The following is a 14,539-nucleotide window of genomic DNA, read 5'->3' as shown; positions in this document are numbered from 1 at the left end:
AACTATTAGTCAAAATAATTAAATTTTTACTTTTTTAACTCAAATATTAGATAATTCTATATAAATGAGGGTGTTGCACATGATTCCAAAAAGTACAGTAAATATAGTTTGAAAAACTGAAAAAGGGACAAAAATGTCAAATATTGTCTGTTTTGACCGGGAGGGACAACACAAGGGTTTGACTCTTTTCAAATAGAGTAGTTCAGAGTACACTCTAGAGTCATAATTTACGCTAGTTATGATTTGGTTCGATACTGAATTGAAGTTGGATTGACCACGGTTTATTTACCAGAGCCAGATGCCCCCACCTTCCGCTTTCTCTGTGTGACCTAATAAACCCCGGCTGTTTCAAGAACAGCAACCAGAACTCAGAGCTAGCACTACAGGCTGAAAGGCAAGAGGCAAGTGAAGTGAGCAACAAAGAGATTTACAAAGAAAATGTTTATGGCATTTACTCCTAACTGAAACGTTTTGAGACGCATGGTGGGATTTGCTATGGACAGATACAAACAACGTAGTCACATGGTAAGGGCAAGTTACGTTTAACCACTATTCCAGCTAATAAAAAACTCCCGACTGTAGTGTGTGAACAGTTAACCTCATTTAATATTGAAATTAAATAAATGTTCCAACAAACAAGTTACTACCCTTTTGCATAGCCACGTCTTTGCGACCGGAGATTAGCGCTGCCCAAGACAATTTGTTGGTTTAAAGAATCAAACAACCCAAACCATTTTATTTCTCTCTCCGGACTGTATGTTGATGTAGCCGACCTTCCGCACACAGCACTGTGGAGGTCTGGCGATGCACAAACTAATAATTGGTGACACTAACTTTGAAACTGTGGCGATGTGTAGGCTCTTTTGTGCTTGGGTTGAAGGTGTTTAGGTAGTGTCCACGTTTTTCTAAACAATACATAAATACTTTTAATGAATCTTATTAATGTACCATTTTTATTTATTTATCATTATTTAATTGATTCCTTCAAAGTCTTCTGGCCTGCTATTATATGAGGTCTGTACGGACATGGATGCAAACTCCATCTTGACTGGTTGGCTGAGGATGCAAACGCAAAGCCGTAATTGTAGTTTGATATTATGCATGAGGAGTTTCCAAAGTCAGACTTTTCATCATATATGCACTTATCCCTCTGCTTTCAGGGTACCAGCATCATGGCTCAACTTCTATCCCTCCTTCGTGTCCAACCATCCAGGTAGGCAAGATTACCACACACAAGGATGTACTGTGAACATGTTGCCAGATTCCATAATGTATTTTTAACACTGGCATTAACTTTTGCTTATGCTGTATAGACGTTAACATTGCGCCATAGCGTCAGTAAGTAGAAACTCGTGTATCACTAGGTATCACTGTTACATCAGGTTTGACTACGTTGACAGTTAAATACAGAACGACTGGAAAAAGGAAACGGTAGGATGTGCACGTAGGTTGTAGATTTATGTGAATGCTGTATTTAAAAAAACGAAATGACATTTTAGACATTACCAACAAGTATCTGGGTGATAAATACACTGTAATGGTTTGGGGTGGAATGTGTCCCATCCGGGCAAAGGTGGAAAGCAAACTCACGGTTTAGTCAACACTGTGCTCTGTTTTCAATGAGGACAGGTTTGGTTGCTCTATCTCCTACCTTTGGAAATGGAGTTCAGTAGTAGTGGGTGAGTTTCAAGGTTCACTCCAGCTGCCCCTGCTAGTTACCCGTGGCATGGTCTAGTTGACGTTCAGGTGGAGACCTCGCTTTTGCCTGGGCCAGCGGAGTAACGTCCACCGCACAGATGCAGTGAGAGAGCCAGGTGTGTCTCTTAAATAGATTTAAAGTAGCATTTCGTGAAAGCTTGAACGCTTTGGAAAGTCATGTATTTGGTAGTTTAATGGAATTAATTGTTACTGTATCTTTGTGTGGTGTACCCTTCCATGAAATGTACGTAACGGCAAATATTTCTGCCGCTGTTGAGGAAAACAGTGGTGCTCATAAGTTTACATGCCATGCTTAAGTTGACTAAAAAGAGGAATAAAAAAACATCTTTTGGAAATTGATCTTAATGCCTTAATTAAAAATGAGTAAAATCCAACTTTTAAGGACACCATTTCTTTGTGAATGAATAATGTATTGTAAATAAATGAATAGAATGCAGGATGCATAGTATCTGATCCATGAAATAACGGCCTTAAAAAAAAAATCTGCCTGCCCGTATGGGAATTTAAAATAGGGGTGTGTATACTATGAGCACTGTATTTTAAGGAAGAACATTATTTATTTACAATACATTATTCATTCACAAAGAAAATTGGTGTTCTTAAAGTTGGATTTTACCTCATTTTTAATCTGATATTTTATTCCTCTTTTTAGTCACTTAAGCATGGGGCATGTAAACTATGAGCACGACTGGGGCTAATTTGGACGCTTTACATATAGGTATGTCTAGACCACTCTATGAATCACAGGACCAATCAGTTCCCCAAGAGCAGCATTTGGTACGTTTCTTAATTTCTCCCCACGTACCGCCTCTATAACTCAGTATGCCCGACTGCTAAAATAAAGTTTGAATAGAGTTGAATCAGATTATGTTTGGATAATGCCTAGTAAGGTGTTCAATTAATATTTCATGGCTTCCTAAAAAAATCTTTTCGGTCATTAGAGAGCCGTAAAATATTATGTAGTATGCCGAATGGTTTTTTCAGATTTAATCTGAAAGAGTTTATAATCAAAGAGTTAAAACACACTGATAATCCTTTTCCCTGGTTTTAAGCCAGTGCCGACTGATATTAGCTTGTAAAGCAATTTTAAATTTCTTTGATGTACTTTTTCAGTTTTTCAGAATCGGTTTGGAATCAGAGATCATTTTAAAGTACGGTTCAGCATTGGAATCTTAAAAATCCAAACGATACCAACCTAGTCATACCCCCTCTCTCCCCTACATCCAATCTGCCTTTACGCTGTCATCTGTCAAATCGGGGGGGGGGAATGCTACATATAATTTTTTTTTTTTAATAATAAATGAGAGGAAGTTCCACGTGTCTTTGTCCTGATGTTTTTTTTCTGTGTGTCAGAGTTGCAACATAGGGAAGGTGTGTGCAGCTGGAGTGCGTGGGAGGGTGATGTGGGGTGCGCGATATAGCGACCACGCTGGTTTGTACAGAGTACTACCTCGACCAGAGAGGCAGGCGACGCACCGGTGATGTGTGCCAACAAATCTATCTGGAGCCACATCAAGGGCAGTCCACACGCAGAAGTCACATTTTGTGACATGCACACACATATATTCTCTATTTTTAACTATTTAACTATTTGTTATTTTGTTCACACACCATAAGCAGCATGAAATAGGTTGGCATGCAAAAAACTAATTTAAAATGAGCCATTGGTAGCTGCAAATGGGGACTGAATGACTGTTGGAAAGTGTATTAAAGAATGAAGGGTGCATATGCTTCTTCAGTGTAATTTATGTTGGAATCTAAACTGCTTGTATATCACCCAGGTGTTTGACCTGCTGGCAGTGTCCACAGACAGATGCAGCAGCAGGCAGCGACCGCTCAGGTTGCAGCTGCTGCACAGGCAGTGCGTGGCAGGAATATTCCAGGTCCGGGCAGCGTCGAGGCATTGCACCTGCAGTTAGTAGTTTGTTGGGTTTCACATCATTAAACATTAACAATACACGGAGATGGCAATTGAAATGCAAAATTTCTACTAGACTGTTTGACAAATCTGAGTATCTGTTGCATTTAATTCAGTTTTTTTTTCCGTTTCCTCAGACTTCATTGTGAATGCCACTGTGATAGAGAGTGAGCCTAGGGTGGGTTACCAACAGGGGAAACCGGTTTCAACGCTAACGGTGGTAACGAGACCGAATAAGAACGAAAGTTGGTGGGTCAAAAACAACACGTTTACTAAAACTCGCCAGCCTTTGGTGTTTTAAGTTATTGTAAAATCCCTTTTACCATTGGTGCTTGCCCTACTTTACAAGCCGTACCTAATGTCGCCATCTGTCCTGTGCTTCTTTTATATTTATATTAGACATTATAAATATATTGTATATATTGGTTCAGGCATCGTTGAGGCAACGTTTTAAAAGTACGTCTTAGCACGACAAAAAAACCAATACCCAACCCTAGGAGCACCATCAGATATAATTCTGAGTTCTCTCTGGTGTCTGGCAGGTCTGTCTGCAGCAGTGGGATGGTGTGGATGACCTGAGGCGTCTGTGCATCCCGCGCTCAGTTTTGGAAGGGTTGGGGGCCGACTACCCCCGGCAGAGCATCAAACACACGCCTGCTGGGGGAGGTCACTGCACCGCGCTCTGCAGCTTCTGGATGAGGTGTTTGCACACTATGCCATTGGCAGACCCAGGGGCCGCTAACTAAGGAGCCAACGACCATTTTAAAATTCCAATTCTGGATTCGATGAATGTGTGCACACAGACAGAATGTTGCCAAATCGTACAAAATTATTAACAAAGCAAATCAATGAAAATACACAGGAAAAAATAAATGACAACAACACTTAGCTTGTACCATCAATGAACACCTCACTCATGCCTGCACAAAACCAGACATGACACACACCTGCACCACCAAATGTCTGTAGCCAAACAGACATCCAAAGTGCTGAGTGTTTTTCTGATGCTTTAATCTAAAGTGCAAGACAAGGGAGTTTGAGCTCTGAAGGTAATATTTGACTCAACTTGTCTCTGACCGAAAGACCTTGTTAGCACTGCAGAAATCCAGGGATGTGTTTCAGAAATCCAGTTCCCCTATATGCATTTGGATTTCTAATTGTAGGAGCGCAATCATTCACACACACAGACGTGTAAAAAGTTATAAGGAGTGAAAAACATGTCAGCAAAAGAACTTCAACTGGAAAATGTTGTTAGAAATTCACACTGATACAAACAGCATTACAGTTCTCTTTATGTCTTATCAAAAACAGAACTGATGTAGAAGGTGTGAATTAAGGAAACCAGTGTGATGTCATCTCTGGCGTACTGTGCTCTTCACTGTACGTTGATTGGAACTGTAGCATTGATATCAGGTTAGCCCTTCTATTACGCTCAGCTAAGTTATTTTATTTTTTGTACAAAAGACTAAAAAGAAAATATTTAGCTTTAAAGTAGTGTTGTTGTATTTGTAATGAAACAGTCTACCTGTATGTAACCAAATGGTTGGTGTTATCACCAAGGCCAAAACCTCATAATACAGTGCAAAGTCACAATTTAGTTTTCTGTCTAAAGCGCACACACTTGTTCATCACTGACAGGCTGACCAATCAATGAAGATCCTGACCACAATGCTCCCTAGCTTGTATTTATTGGGTTATAATGCACTGTGCTGGATGTTGCAGTACTTGATCATTTAATGATAGTGTTATTGTGGAACTTAGTGTACTCTACAGTTTTACAGCAGAAAGAATCATTAAAGACATGTTGCTAATGGAAAACAACCATCAGCGCTCCAGAGAAAGAAAACTGAGGGCCTTTCTGTTCTCTAGTCTGAATGCTGAGGATGGCCCAATCTAACATTTAAACTCAGACTCGCAGACGTTGAGGTGCGGTCTGCTAATCTGTGAGGTTTAGAGCTGTCCCATGTCAAATCGTCAAGTGCACGATGGCTTTCTTGCAGACATATGAACCCTTATGCACCTTCCGTAAGCCCGCACTCTGCAGACTTGCGCTAAAGGGGAATTACCCACAATTGATAGTGTTGTGATGGTGCCGGGGAAGCCAAAAGTATACTACTACACTACATTAACATTAAGGATTTTAGATGCTACATTGAAAACAAAAAACATGAAATCAGAGCAATGCAGCCACTAATTTATTATTAAGCTTTCTTTTAATATGCTTAATGCTACAGTCACTGTGGGAAAAAGCTTGAAAGACATTTAAATCTCAAATCGGTATAACAAGTAAAATAATAAAAAGTCCCAAACCACAATTTACATAAATGTCTTGGCGTCAACAAGAAAAAGTGCGATGTTGCCGCAAAGTGCTCCCATTTTTACCATTTGGAGCCATTAGCCTCTCCAGTAAAGTCAGTGAGGGTTCAGTGTTTAAACCTTAAGCGGGATTTATGGTTTTGCGGTACGCTCACGCAGATCTTTCTCGTAGGTGACTACACAATTGCGCTGAGCGTATAAATTGTGCGTTGATGTGGCGTCAATCTCTTATTTATCATTTTTGGGCATTTCGGCTTTATTTTGACAGGACGGCTGAGACATGAAAGGGCAGGAAGAGGGGGGGAATGACATGCAGCAAAGGAGGGAGGTTGGAGTCCGACCGGGCCCGCTGCGTCAAGGAGTAACTCTATGCGCGTTGATCTCTAAGAGGAATAGCAGGGCCGGCAAGGTGTGTGGCGTGGGGAATGTGCACTGGTGGCACCGAGGATTTCTTTTGCTGGTTCTATGGGGTGCTCGAGTTTCAGTGAGGTTGCTCTGGAATTAGAATCCCCTTTTGCTAAATAAACCACGCAATTTCTTGGGGGTGCTAAGGGGGAATCTTAGGGGTAGTACAGCACCCCAAGCCCTCCCTGGCGCCGCTATGGGAGTGTGTCGGAAAGCAAGTATAGACCTTGGAGGGGGTACCATCTCGGAGTCATATGGCGGTTTTTCCAGGGTATCTACTCGACTGCCTGACTATCACGCCTTTTTGGTTTTCATTACGAAAAAGTCCCTGGGACCTGCTACCAGGTACTTTTTTTAGACTACCTCAGTCGAGGTTCCAAGCGAGCCGAGGCGATCCAAAAGTGACGTAAGAACCTGCAGGATGCTGGTTGGTCGGATCACTGCGTTATAGCAAACACAGGTGCGGAGAGTGTGTCTAGAACAAACGGACATTTAAAACAAATCTAGCCAGACACCGACAGATTATCTACTCTGCACTATTTCCACTTTAAACGTTCAATATTAGGGCTATAGGGGCTTTGTTTTCCAATATTGCACACTGGTTATTAAAAAAAAAAAAAAAGACAAATTGAAAGTTTTTAGTTAGCTTTTCAAGTAGCGCATTCAACCCTCCGCACATCTCGGTTTCTCCTCTGCACCCTGTGACAGTGTCCCCCCCGGCTCTGCTGTGCCAGATGATCCCAGGCGTTGTCATAAGCCTCTCCGTGACTATCATAAAGATATACGAAGCCCAGTAGGTCAGAAACCAGAGATCTCACCGGTCGGACATCGCCCACCAGACGGTCTGGCGGCGATTTTGCAAAGCGTGAATGCTCTGAAACACAAACCGTACACAGCACACATGGTGGTGTGTAATCATGGTGCTAAGTTCTGTACTTTTATAACGCTAACGTATAGTAATACTGACCGGGGCCCGAGAACATCAATGCGAACACCTGATGTAGTAACGTTACAGGAACTTAATACCATTTTGTGTCTGTGAACAACCGTCATGTCGACGTCTGAACTCCGGGAGGATTCCAAACTTGCGTTTTTTTTAGCGGGTGATTGTGGTGCTTCCTTCAGCTTCTTTTGAAACAAAACATTTCTTTTGGCTGTGGCGAGTAGCCGACGTGCGTTGTGAGTTGCGTTGAAAATGACCTCATCACGCGTAGCTTGGTGACAGTCCACGCTGAGGCGTATCATTTTGCATGGAAAACGGACGTAGAATGCGTCGAGCGAGTCGAGGCGAGTCAAAGCCGAAGTCAAGTCGAGACTGGTACCAGCAGTGGAAAAAAAGCCAAAAGTGCTCCCCACTGTTCCAGGAGAAAGGTAACCTCTCCTTGAGCATGTTGTTTATGGAGAAGGAGAACCAGGATGATTGGGGGAAATGTAACGCTACAAGCCACAGCTAAAGGACTTGTGTCGCCGGCGCGCGCGACATATAGTTACATTTTTGAGACGTGCACATCAGGGTACGGCGTAGGGTACAGCGTAGGGTTGGGCTGGGCGATAGGGAGAAATCAGAAATTGCTATATTCTTGACCAAACCTGACAACAAATTGCGGCATATTTAGGTTGACAATTGGGGCTTTAACCAAATATCTTCACACTTAGATTTTAGATAAATATACATCAGTAATGTGGACAAGTGAAAATAATAGACAGCTTGAACAGTCTGGTAAGTCAGAAAAGAAATCACTACTTTAATGCGCTTTTAAAACACAGGAAAGACTTATGCCATTTACAATAAATAATACAATATTACGATTCCAAAATCTAGACGATATCTAGTCTCATATCACGATGTCAATAATATTGTAGGGTCAGTATCCCAGTACCAAGTACGTAGCCATGGCGTTGAGATAACGCGAGAACCATAAATCCGCTTTAGGTGGATATTGGGTGGGTCCTCTCTGTACTCGCAGTTATTTAAACTCTGGGTTGTTGTCTCCCGTCATCCAAGCCCACAGACACTAATTGCTGTTATAAGGCAAATTACCTGTTTATTCAGATCCACACTTATTGTCTTCTTGAAAGCAGTTGAGGATTCATTTTTTAAAGTTAATTTGATAACATACGCTTCTAATTTGAAATAAAGGCAAAATAAGTAGAAAGTTGAACCCATGCCAATTAATATATATTATTCACATAAACCAGTCATTTATATGATTGGCTGGGTGCTGATCATGTGATGACAGTACAGGTAGGTGTTTCGGAACCCTCCCAGCAGCACTGGGAAATCAGGTCTCATTTTATTTTTACAGTGTTGCGTTACTCTGTTAAACATGAGCATGAAAAGACATACACCATTGAAGAGAGTGAGAGTGCTGTTAAGCATCCCTCCTGCCCATACGGCGTAGTGATGTTAGAAAAAAGTGATGTGTGATATGCCGTCCAAGCTAATAGAGGCTTCAGCAGTCTGAGTGGTCAAATGAATCAATCATTGATTATACTAAACTCCCTCTATGTTTCCAAGACAGTTTCTGGGACGTTGTGTTGCCAGTTTTTGTAGCATTAAAAACTACATGGATTATCTTAGTCAGACTGTAGAAACCACATACATCTTCAGCTGCACTTGGAAAGTGACTTTACACAGAATGATGTCTGTGGGTTTCTTACAGCAGGTGAGTATTTTCAGCAGTATGCCGAGAGCGAGCAGTGATAAGAACCCATTACTCCTTCAACATACAGAAACATATGGCATACATGTGTTTTTAACAGACAGGCTTGAAAAATAAGAACCTATCGGTTTAAAGCCAAAAACCCAGCACAGACTGCAAACCCCAGTACCATTTATCGTAAAGTGTATGTGTACAAAGCCTTTGTTGGCAGTGATTCATACTGAAGGAGGATACACACCAGAGTTAAAAGAAACTGCTCCAAACAGGCAGTCGTGAAGGGTCTTAGATAGCATGTAGGCTGAGTGTACTGGTAGAAAAGAGATCTGCTCTCGTGGCATACAGACTTGGCCCAATAAAAGGGTACATTGTATCAGTGTCAAAAGGTACAATCTTTGGATGAACCCACTGTGCTATACGAGGGATATGTTTGTTGACAAGATCCAAATGGAATAAATGTATCAACCAGTAATCTGTGGATTGTGTAAAATGAGCGGTGTGAGGAAAAACAGTGTGTAGTGATTCAGCTGCTTTCAAAGATCAGCCATAGCATATTGTGATTTGTGCTTTTGTTTCAACATAGAGACACCCACACATGGATGGAAGACAGACACAAGTTTGTCTTTCTAACAGAAGAATTATGTTGCACAGTTTGATTTGGTTTTCAGTGATGGTTTCTGTGTCCCTCAGGTATCGTGTAGTTCATTGAAGATATCACAATGTCTGTCAAACTGATTAGACGTTAGAAAAAACTATTAACAAAGCACTCATCATACCTGAGTACTATTATTATTTTTGTGAGTGTAAATGAATGGTACGCTTTGCAATATTTAATTTAGAGATGGACAACACAAATGATGTTAATTTATCGTTTCTCTCTGCCCATATTAAGGGAGGTACAAGTTTCCAAGTAGGCTTTTTCAGATAATGGCAAACACTCCATCATCATGCACCCAGAGGATATCCCATCTCTCCACAATCACAACCACATCACATCCATGATGTGTCCAGAAATGCTTTGCTTTAGCACCGTGTATATGTGCCTCTCTATTGATGAAAATGTCTAGAAAAAACCTAAGCCGATCTTCAACTCATTCTATCACTGCTGCTTTTGAACTCAGTTTGAAGTTATAAAGTTGGTACCATCCAGTTTGTTGTAGGACAGCTTTTTTAAATTTTAATTTATTTTTTATCTACTGCTGTCTGAGCGCCTTTTCACATTTGGTAAAACTCATTTAATCGTGTCGTCATTTCCTAATCATTCCAAGGATGGTTCCTAGAAAGTACTGTTTTGTGGTAACTAATTAAATGAGTCACATACAGTCACATTTTTGCATGTTTATCTAAACTGCTATGCATCCGACTATCCGACCAAAAAAGTGACTGGATAAACCAGATATACTGGAATTAATAATCAAATTGTACCAAATGAAGTTTTGGGTTTTTCCTCATGATTACAACCAAATTACAGTTTTTTCCAGGAAAAGTCCTCAAACGATGTTGGTGAATAAAGCATCCAGGTTTTACTAAACCTGAGGCTGCTTCCTTAAAAATTCAACTTGGTTACAAAGAAAGAATTTTCAAGGTCCACTCAAAACTGTCTAACGAGTCCACACAAGTTAAAACCAACTGCTCCCTACCGTGATTGCTGAATATGATTGATTGCCCCAGTGGTTTGATAGTATGAATACTAGTAGAATAATGTATCAGTATAGAAACACATTTAATAAAGAACTTGGCAATTTAAAAATACTTGATGATGGTATTTAGGGTGGGGGTGCCAATGTTTGGCTGCAGACACATTGTTTTCAGACAGGGTGTTTGCATTATGACGGATCATTTTTTTGCATGGACAAAGCATATGCATAGTGTCTCTGTGTGAACATAGTACACAAGTGTCTTTTGTCATTATTCATTTCATTCATTATAAACCTGTCCCTTATCTCGAAATGCTTGAGAGAAGAAATAATTTTAACTCAGGTCCATGACTAGCTTTAGTCTTTCAGCCACATTATGGTCTAACTTAAATATAATAATTAGAAATAAGAGTGACCAACACTCTATCTGCTGATCTGCCAACTGTGGAGTGGTTGAAAGTTTGGAAAGAAATCTAGTAATTGGACCTCTGTTAAGTTGAGATTATTATTGTCGTACTACCTCCCAATGAAATTCCTGGCCAGTTCTAAAGACCAATATGATTTCTATTATCAACCAAGGTTTGTCAAGCCTGTTGCCACACCGAATTACCATAGACTAGTGCTGGTGCATGCTCAGTGGGCATAAAGCCAAAAAGGTTCAAACTTCCTTGATAAAATGACCTTCCATTGATGGGGCTGATTCCACACGTGTGGCCCATTGAACAGGCGCACTAGAGATCTCACCGGCCGAGCCACTATCTTAAATAGGGACTGAATGAACAGAAAGAATGATTTAGAAAGTCTCTAGACTTCTAAATGTATTGATGACTGGATCCAATTATGATAGTGAAACTTCTCTTCGCCGTATAAATCTATAGGAAAGTCTTTTGGGCCCCATTTGAAAGACTCACAAGTTGTAATCCATTGTTTGGCCGCATGTCAAATTGGCTTCAAAGCTTCAAATGTACTGATGGTACTGATTCAAAAGAAAATCTCCAGTATGCATCAGCCAGTCCACTCACGACACAGGTTTGTTAAATATAAAAAAATATATCTCACAATATAAATTCGCAGACATTTCTGATCAAATCGGATTTCATCCCATACCAAAACCAATGAGGTCCATATCATTCATTTTTTATGTCAGTGTCCAATTGGTGACAGAACTGAAAAAAATAATGTATACATATCCATTCATAAAACATCAAACTAAATATTTATTCTGACACTTAAACAATATATGTACTAAATAACTGAAATTTGGCTATTAGAATATGTTCTTTTGATTTATATTTTATTGGAAAAATGTGTGCTCTTGTAATGTTGACTGTATATTAAAATAAGAAAACAAATGGCTTGTCATAGTAATACAGACTTGTTGATGAAGGATTGCTAAATGAATCTGTCAAACAGCCTTGACATGCATCACTGACTGGTCACTTTTTTACAATTCTGTTTGTCCCCTGGGTTTAGCCATGTGTCCTTTGGCATTTAAGTCAACATTCAAATTCCTAACCTTATTATCCTACACAGTGAAATTATATATCAGTTACATTTTTTATAGTGTAAAATCATAACAAGAGTTATCTCAGGACACTTTACAGAGAGAGTAGGTCTAGACCACACTATAATTTACAGAGACCCAACTATTCCCCAAGAACATACAGTACACTTGGTGCAAACATTAATATGAGTTCCCCCAACTGCTATGTCCCCCAGTGGCTAGAAATGGCCAGGGTGTAAACTGAGCCTGGGTACCGTGCTGCCTTTGAGAAAATGAAAGCTCAGATGAGCCAATCTGGATGTTACCCTCCATTTTCTGCTTGCCCGCGCAGAGAATTTGGCCCCCAACCAGAGAGAGAGAAGACATCATGGTTTTCAAACGAGCAAAGTGGCAGTTGTCAAGGCCACACCCCCAGCCTCCAGAAAGTATTTAGGGGACCATAAAGCTATATAAAAAAGACTTCAGATACATTATAGAGGCCACTAAAGTCTATATCAAAGAGACTTCAGAAACAGTATAGGGGACCACTAAGGTCTATATAAAAACTTCAGAACATTTAAGGGGACCACTAAGGTCTTATAAAGAGATTCAGATACAGTATTAGGGGACCACAGGTCTTATTAAAAAAGAGACTTCAGATACATTATAGGGGACCACATAGTCTGATTATAAAAGCGACTATAGATACAGTATTAGGGGACCACTAAAGTCTTATCAAAAGAGACTTCAGATACAGGATTAGAGGACACAAAAGTCTATATAAAAGAGACTTCAGATACAGTATTAGGGGACCAACATAGGTCTATATAAAAGAGACTTCAGATTACAGTATTAGGGGGGACCACTAAGGCCTATTAAAAGAGAACTTCAGATACAGTATTAGGGGACCACTAAGGTCATAAAAGAGACTCAGATACAGTATTAGGGGACCCCTAAGGTCGATATAAAAGAGGATCAGATACAGTATTAGGGGACCACTAGGTCTTATAAAAGAGAATTCAGTACAGTATTAGGGGACACTAGGAGCTATATAAAGAGACTGTCAGATACAGGATTAGGGGACCACTAAGGGGTATATCAAAGAGACTTAAGAACATAAGCATTAAGAACACGGTATTTTGCTGGAAATGCTGTCGTTTGTGCTTGGTCAATCTAGGCAGCCTAGTGCTTTAAATACCTTCATAAGTCATCAGACAATAAAAGGTGTTCATGAACGGAAGTGACAAGTAACAGTGTGAGTGTAGTAGATCAAAGATGCCAAAGAGGTTTGACAGTCACTGTAGACAGTTATAGATAAGATGAAGAAAGATTAGCCTGTCCTTTTCAGTGGTGAGTATAGCGGCACTGGAAACCTGCTACAGGCAGAACATGGTCCACAGTGAGCTGGCACGACACTGTCTAAATCACAAAGTCTGAAAGTGATCAATTGCATTTGCAAAAAGTGTGTTTATGAAGCCAATCCATTTTTGAGGTAACTTGGTTAAAAAGAACCAATTCAGATATAACATTTTTTAAAGGGTCCAAACCTCTAACCTACTGTACATCTGCTGCTGTGTGACATATCATGACATCACATGACGGGTATATAGATGGTAACTTCATTAAACTGCAGTTGCACCAAATGTAGCCTATGCTCGGGGGAATTGTTGAGGACACTACGATGAATTTGTCTTTGGAGCATCGTTACTCACCACTGGCTTACACATAAATATCAACAAAACAGAAAGATACACACTAATATATAACAATATAACCACATACTCTAAACAGAAACAATTTAGAGGCATGAGTGCAATGAAGAGATCAATACATTATTTAAAGTGGCGTAGTGCAAGGGTACTGGGAAAAATAGTATTATGTTATTATATTACAATACTAGTAACAGTATGAACATATGAACAGTTCTGAAAAAATAGGAAAGAGAATGAGAATAAATAATAAAATATATAATTGAGATGTGAGAGTGGGAAATGATGAGTAATAACTAAATAAGTGGAATAATACAGGTGCTGTTAGCACAGTTTATGTGTGTGTTATTGCAGAACATGAACCTGACACTGTGGGTCAGAAGTCAGCTGTTCTGCAGCGAGATGTGTGAGTAGAAACTGTTCCTGAATCTGGGTTGTTTGGAACAGTGCTCTGTAGCGTCCCCCAGAGGGGAAGAACTGGAACAGGGTTTGTGTCCAGGGTGAGATGGTGTATGTATGATGGTTCCTGGCAGTTTCCTGACTCTGAAGAGATAAGTAATGGACGGAGGGCAGGTTGCACCGATCGCATCCTTCTCAGTCCAATTACGTTGTAGTCTGCTCCGGGCCTTTTGGTGTCAGTCCCAACCGACAATGATGGACGTGCAGAGGACAGACTGGGATGATGGTGTGTA

At 40.3% G+C, this 14,539-nt stretch overlaps 1 pseudogene; it reads left to right on the top strand.

Annotated features, from left to right (window-relative positions):
- The first annotated feature begins 1,026 nt into the window (after positions 1-1,026).
- LOC116702045 (mothers against decapentaplegic homolog 4-like) overlaps positions 1,027-14,539 on the top strand; it is an 18,143-nt pseudogene continuing 4,630 nt past the window's right edge.

This window comes from Etheostoma spectabile, chromosome 14, assembly GCF_008692095.1.
Source record: "Etheostoma spectabile isolate EspeVRDwgs_2016 chromosome 14, UIUC_Espe_1.0, whole genome shotgun sequence".
Classification (NCBI taxonomy): domain Eukaryota; kingdom Metazoa; phylum Chordata; class Actinopteri; order Perciformes; family Percidae; genus Etheostoma; species Etheostoma spectabile.
The sequence above is the reverse complement of the archived record's forward strand: the minus strand, read 5'-3'. Positions and strand labels throughout refer to the sequence as shown.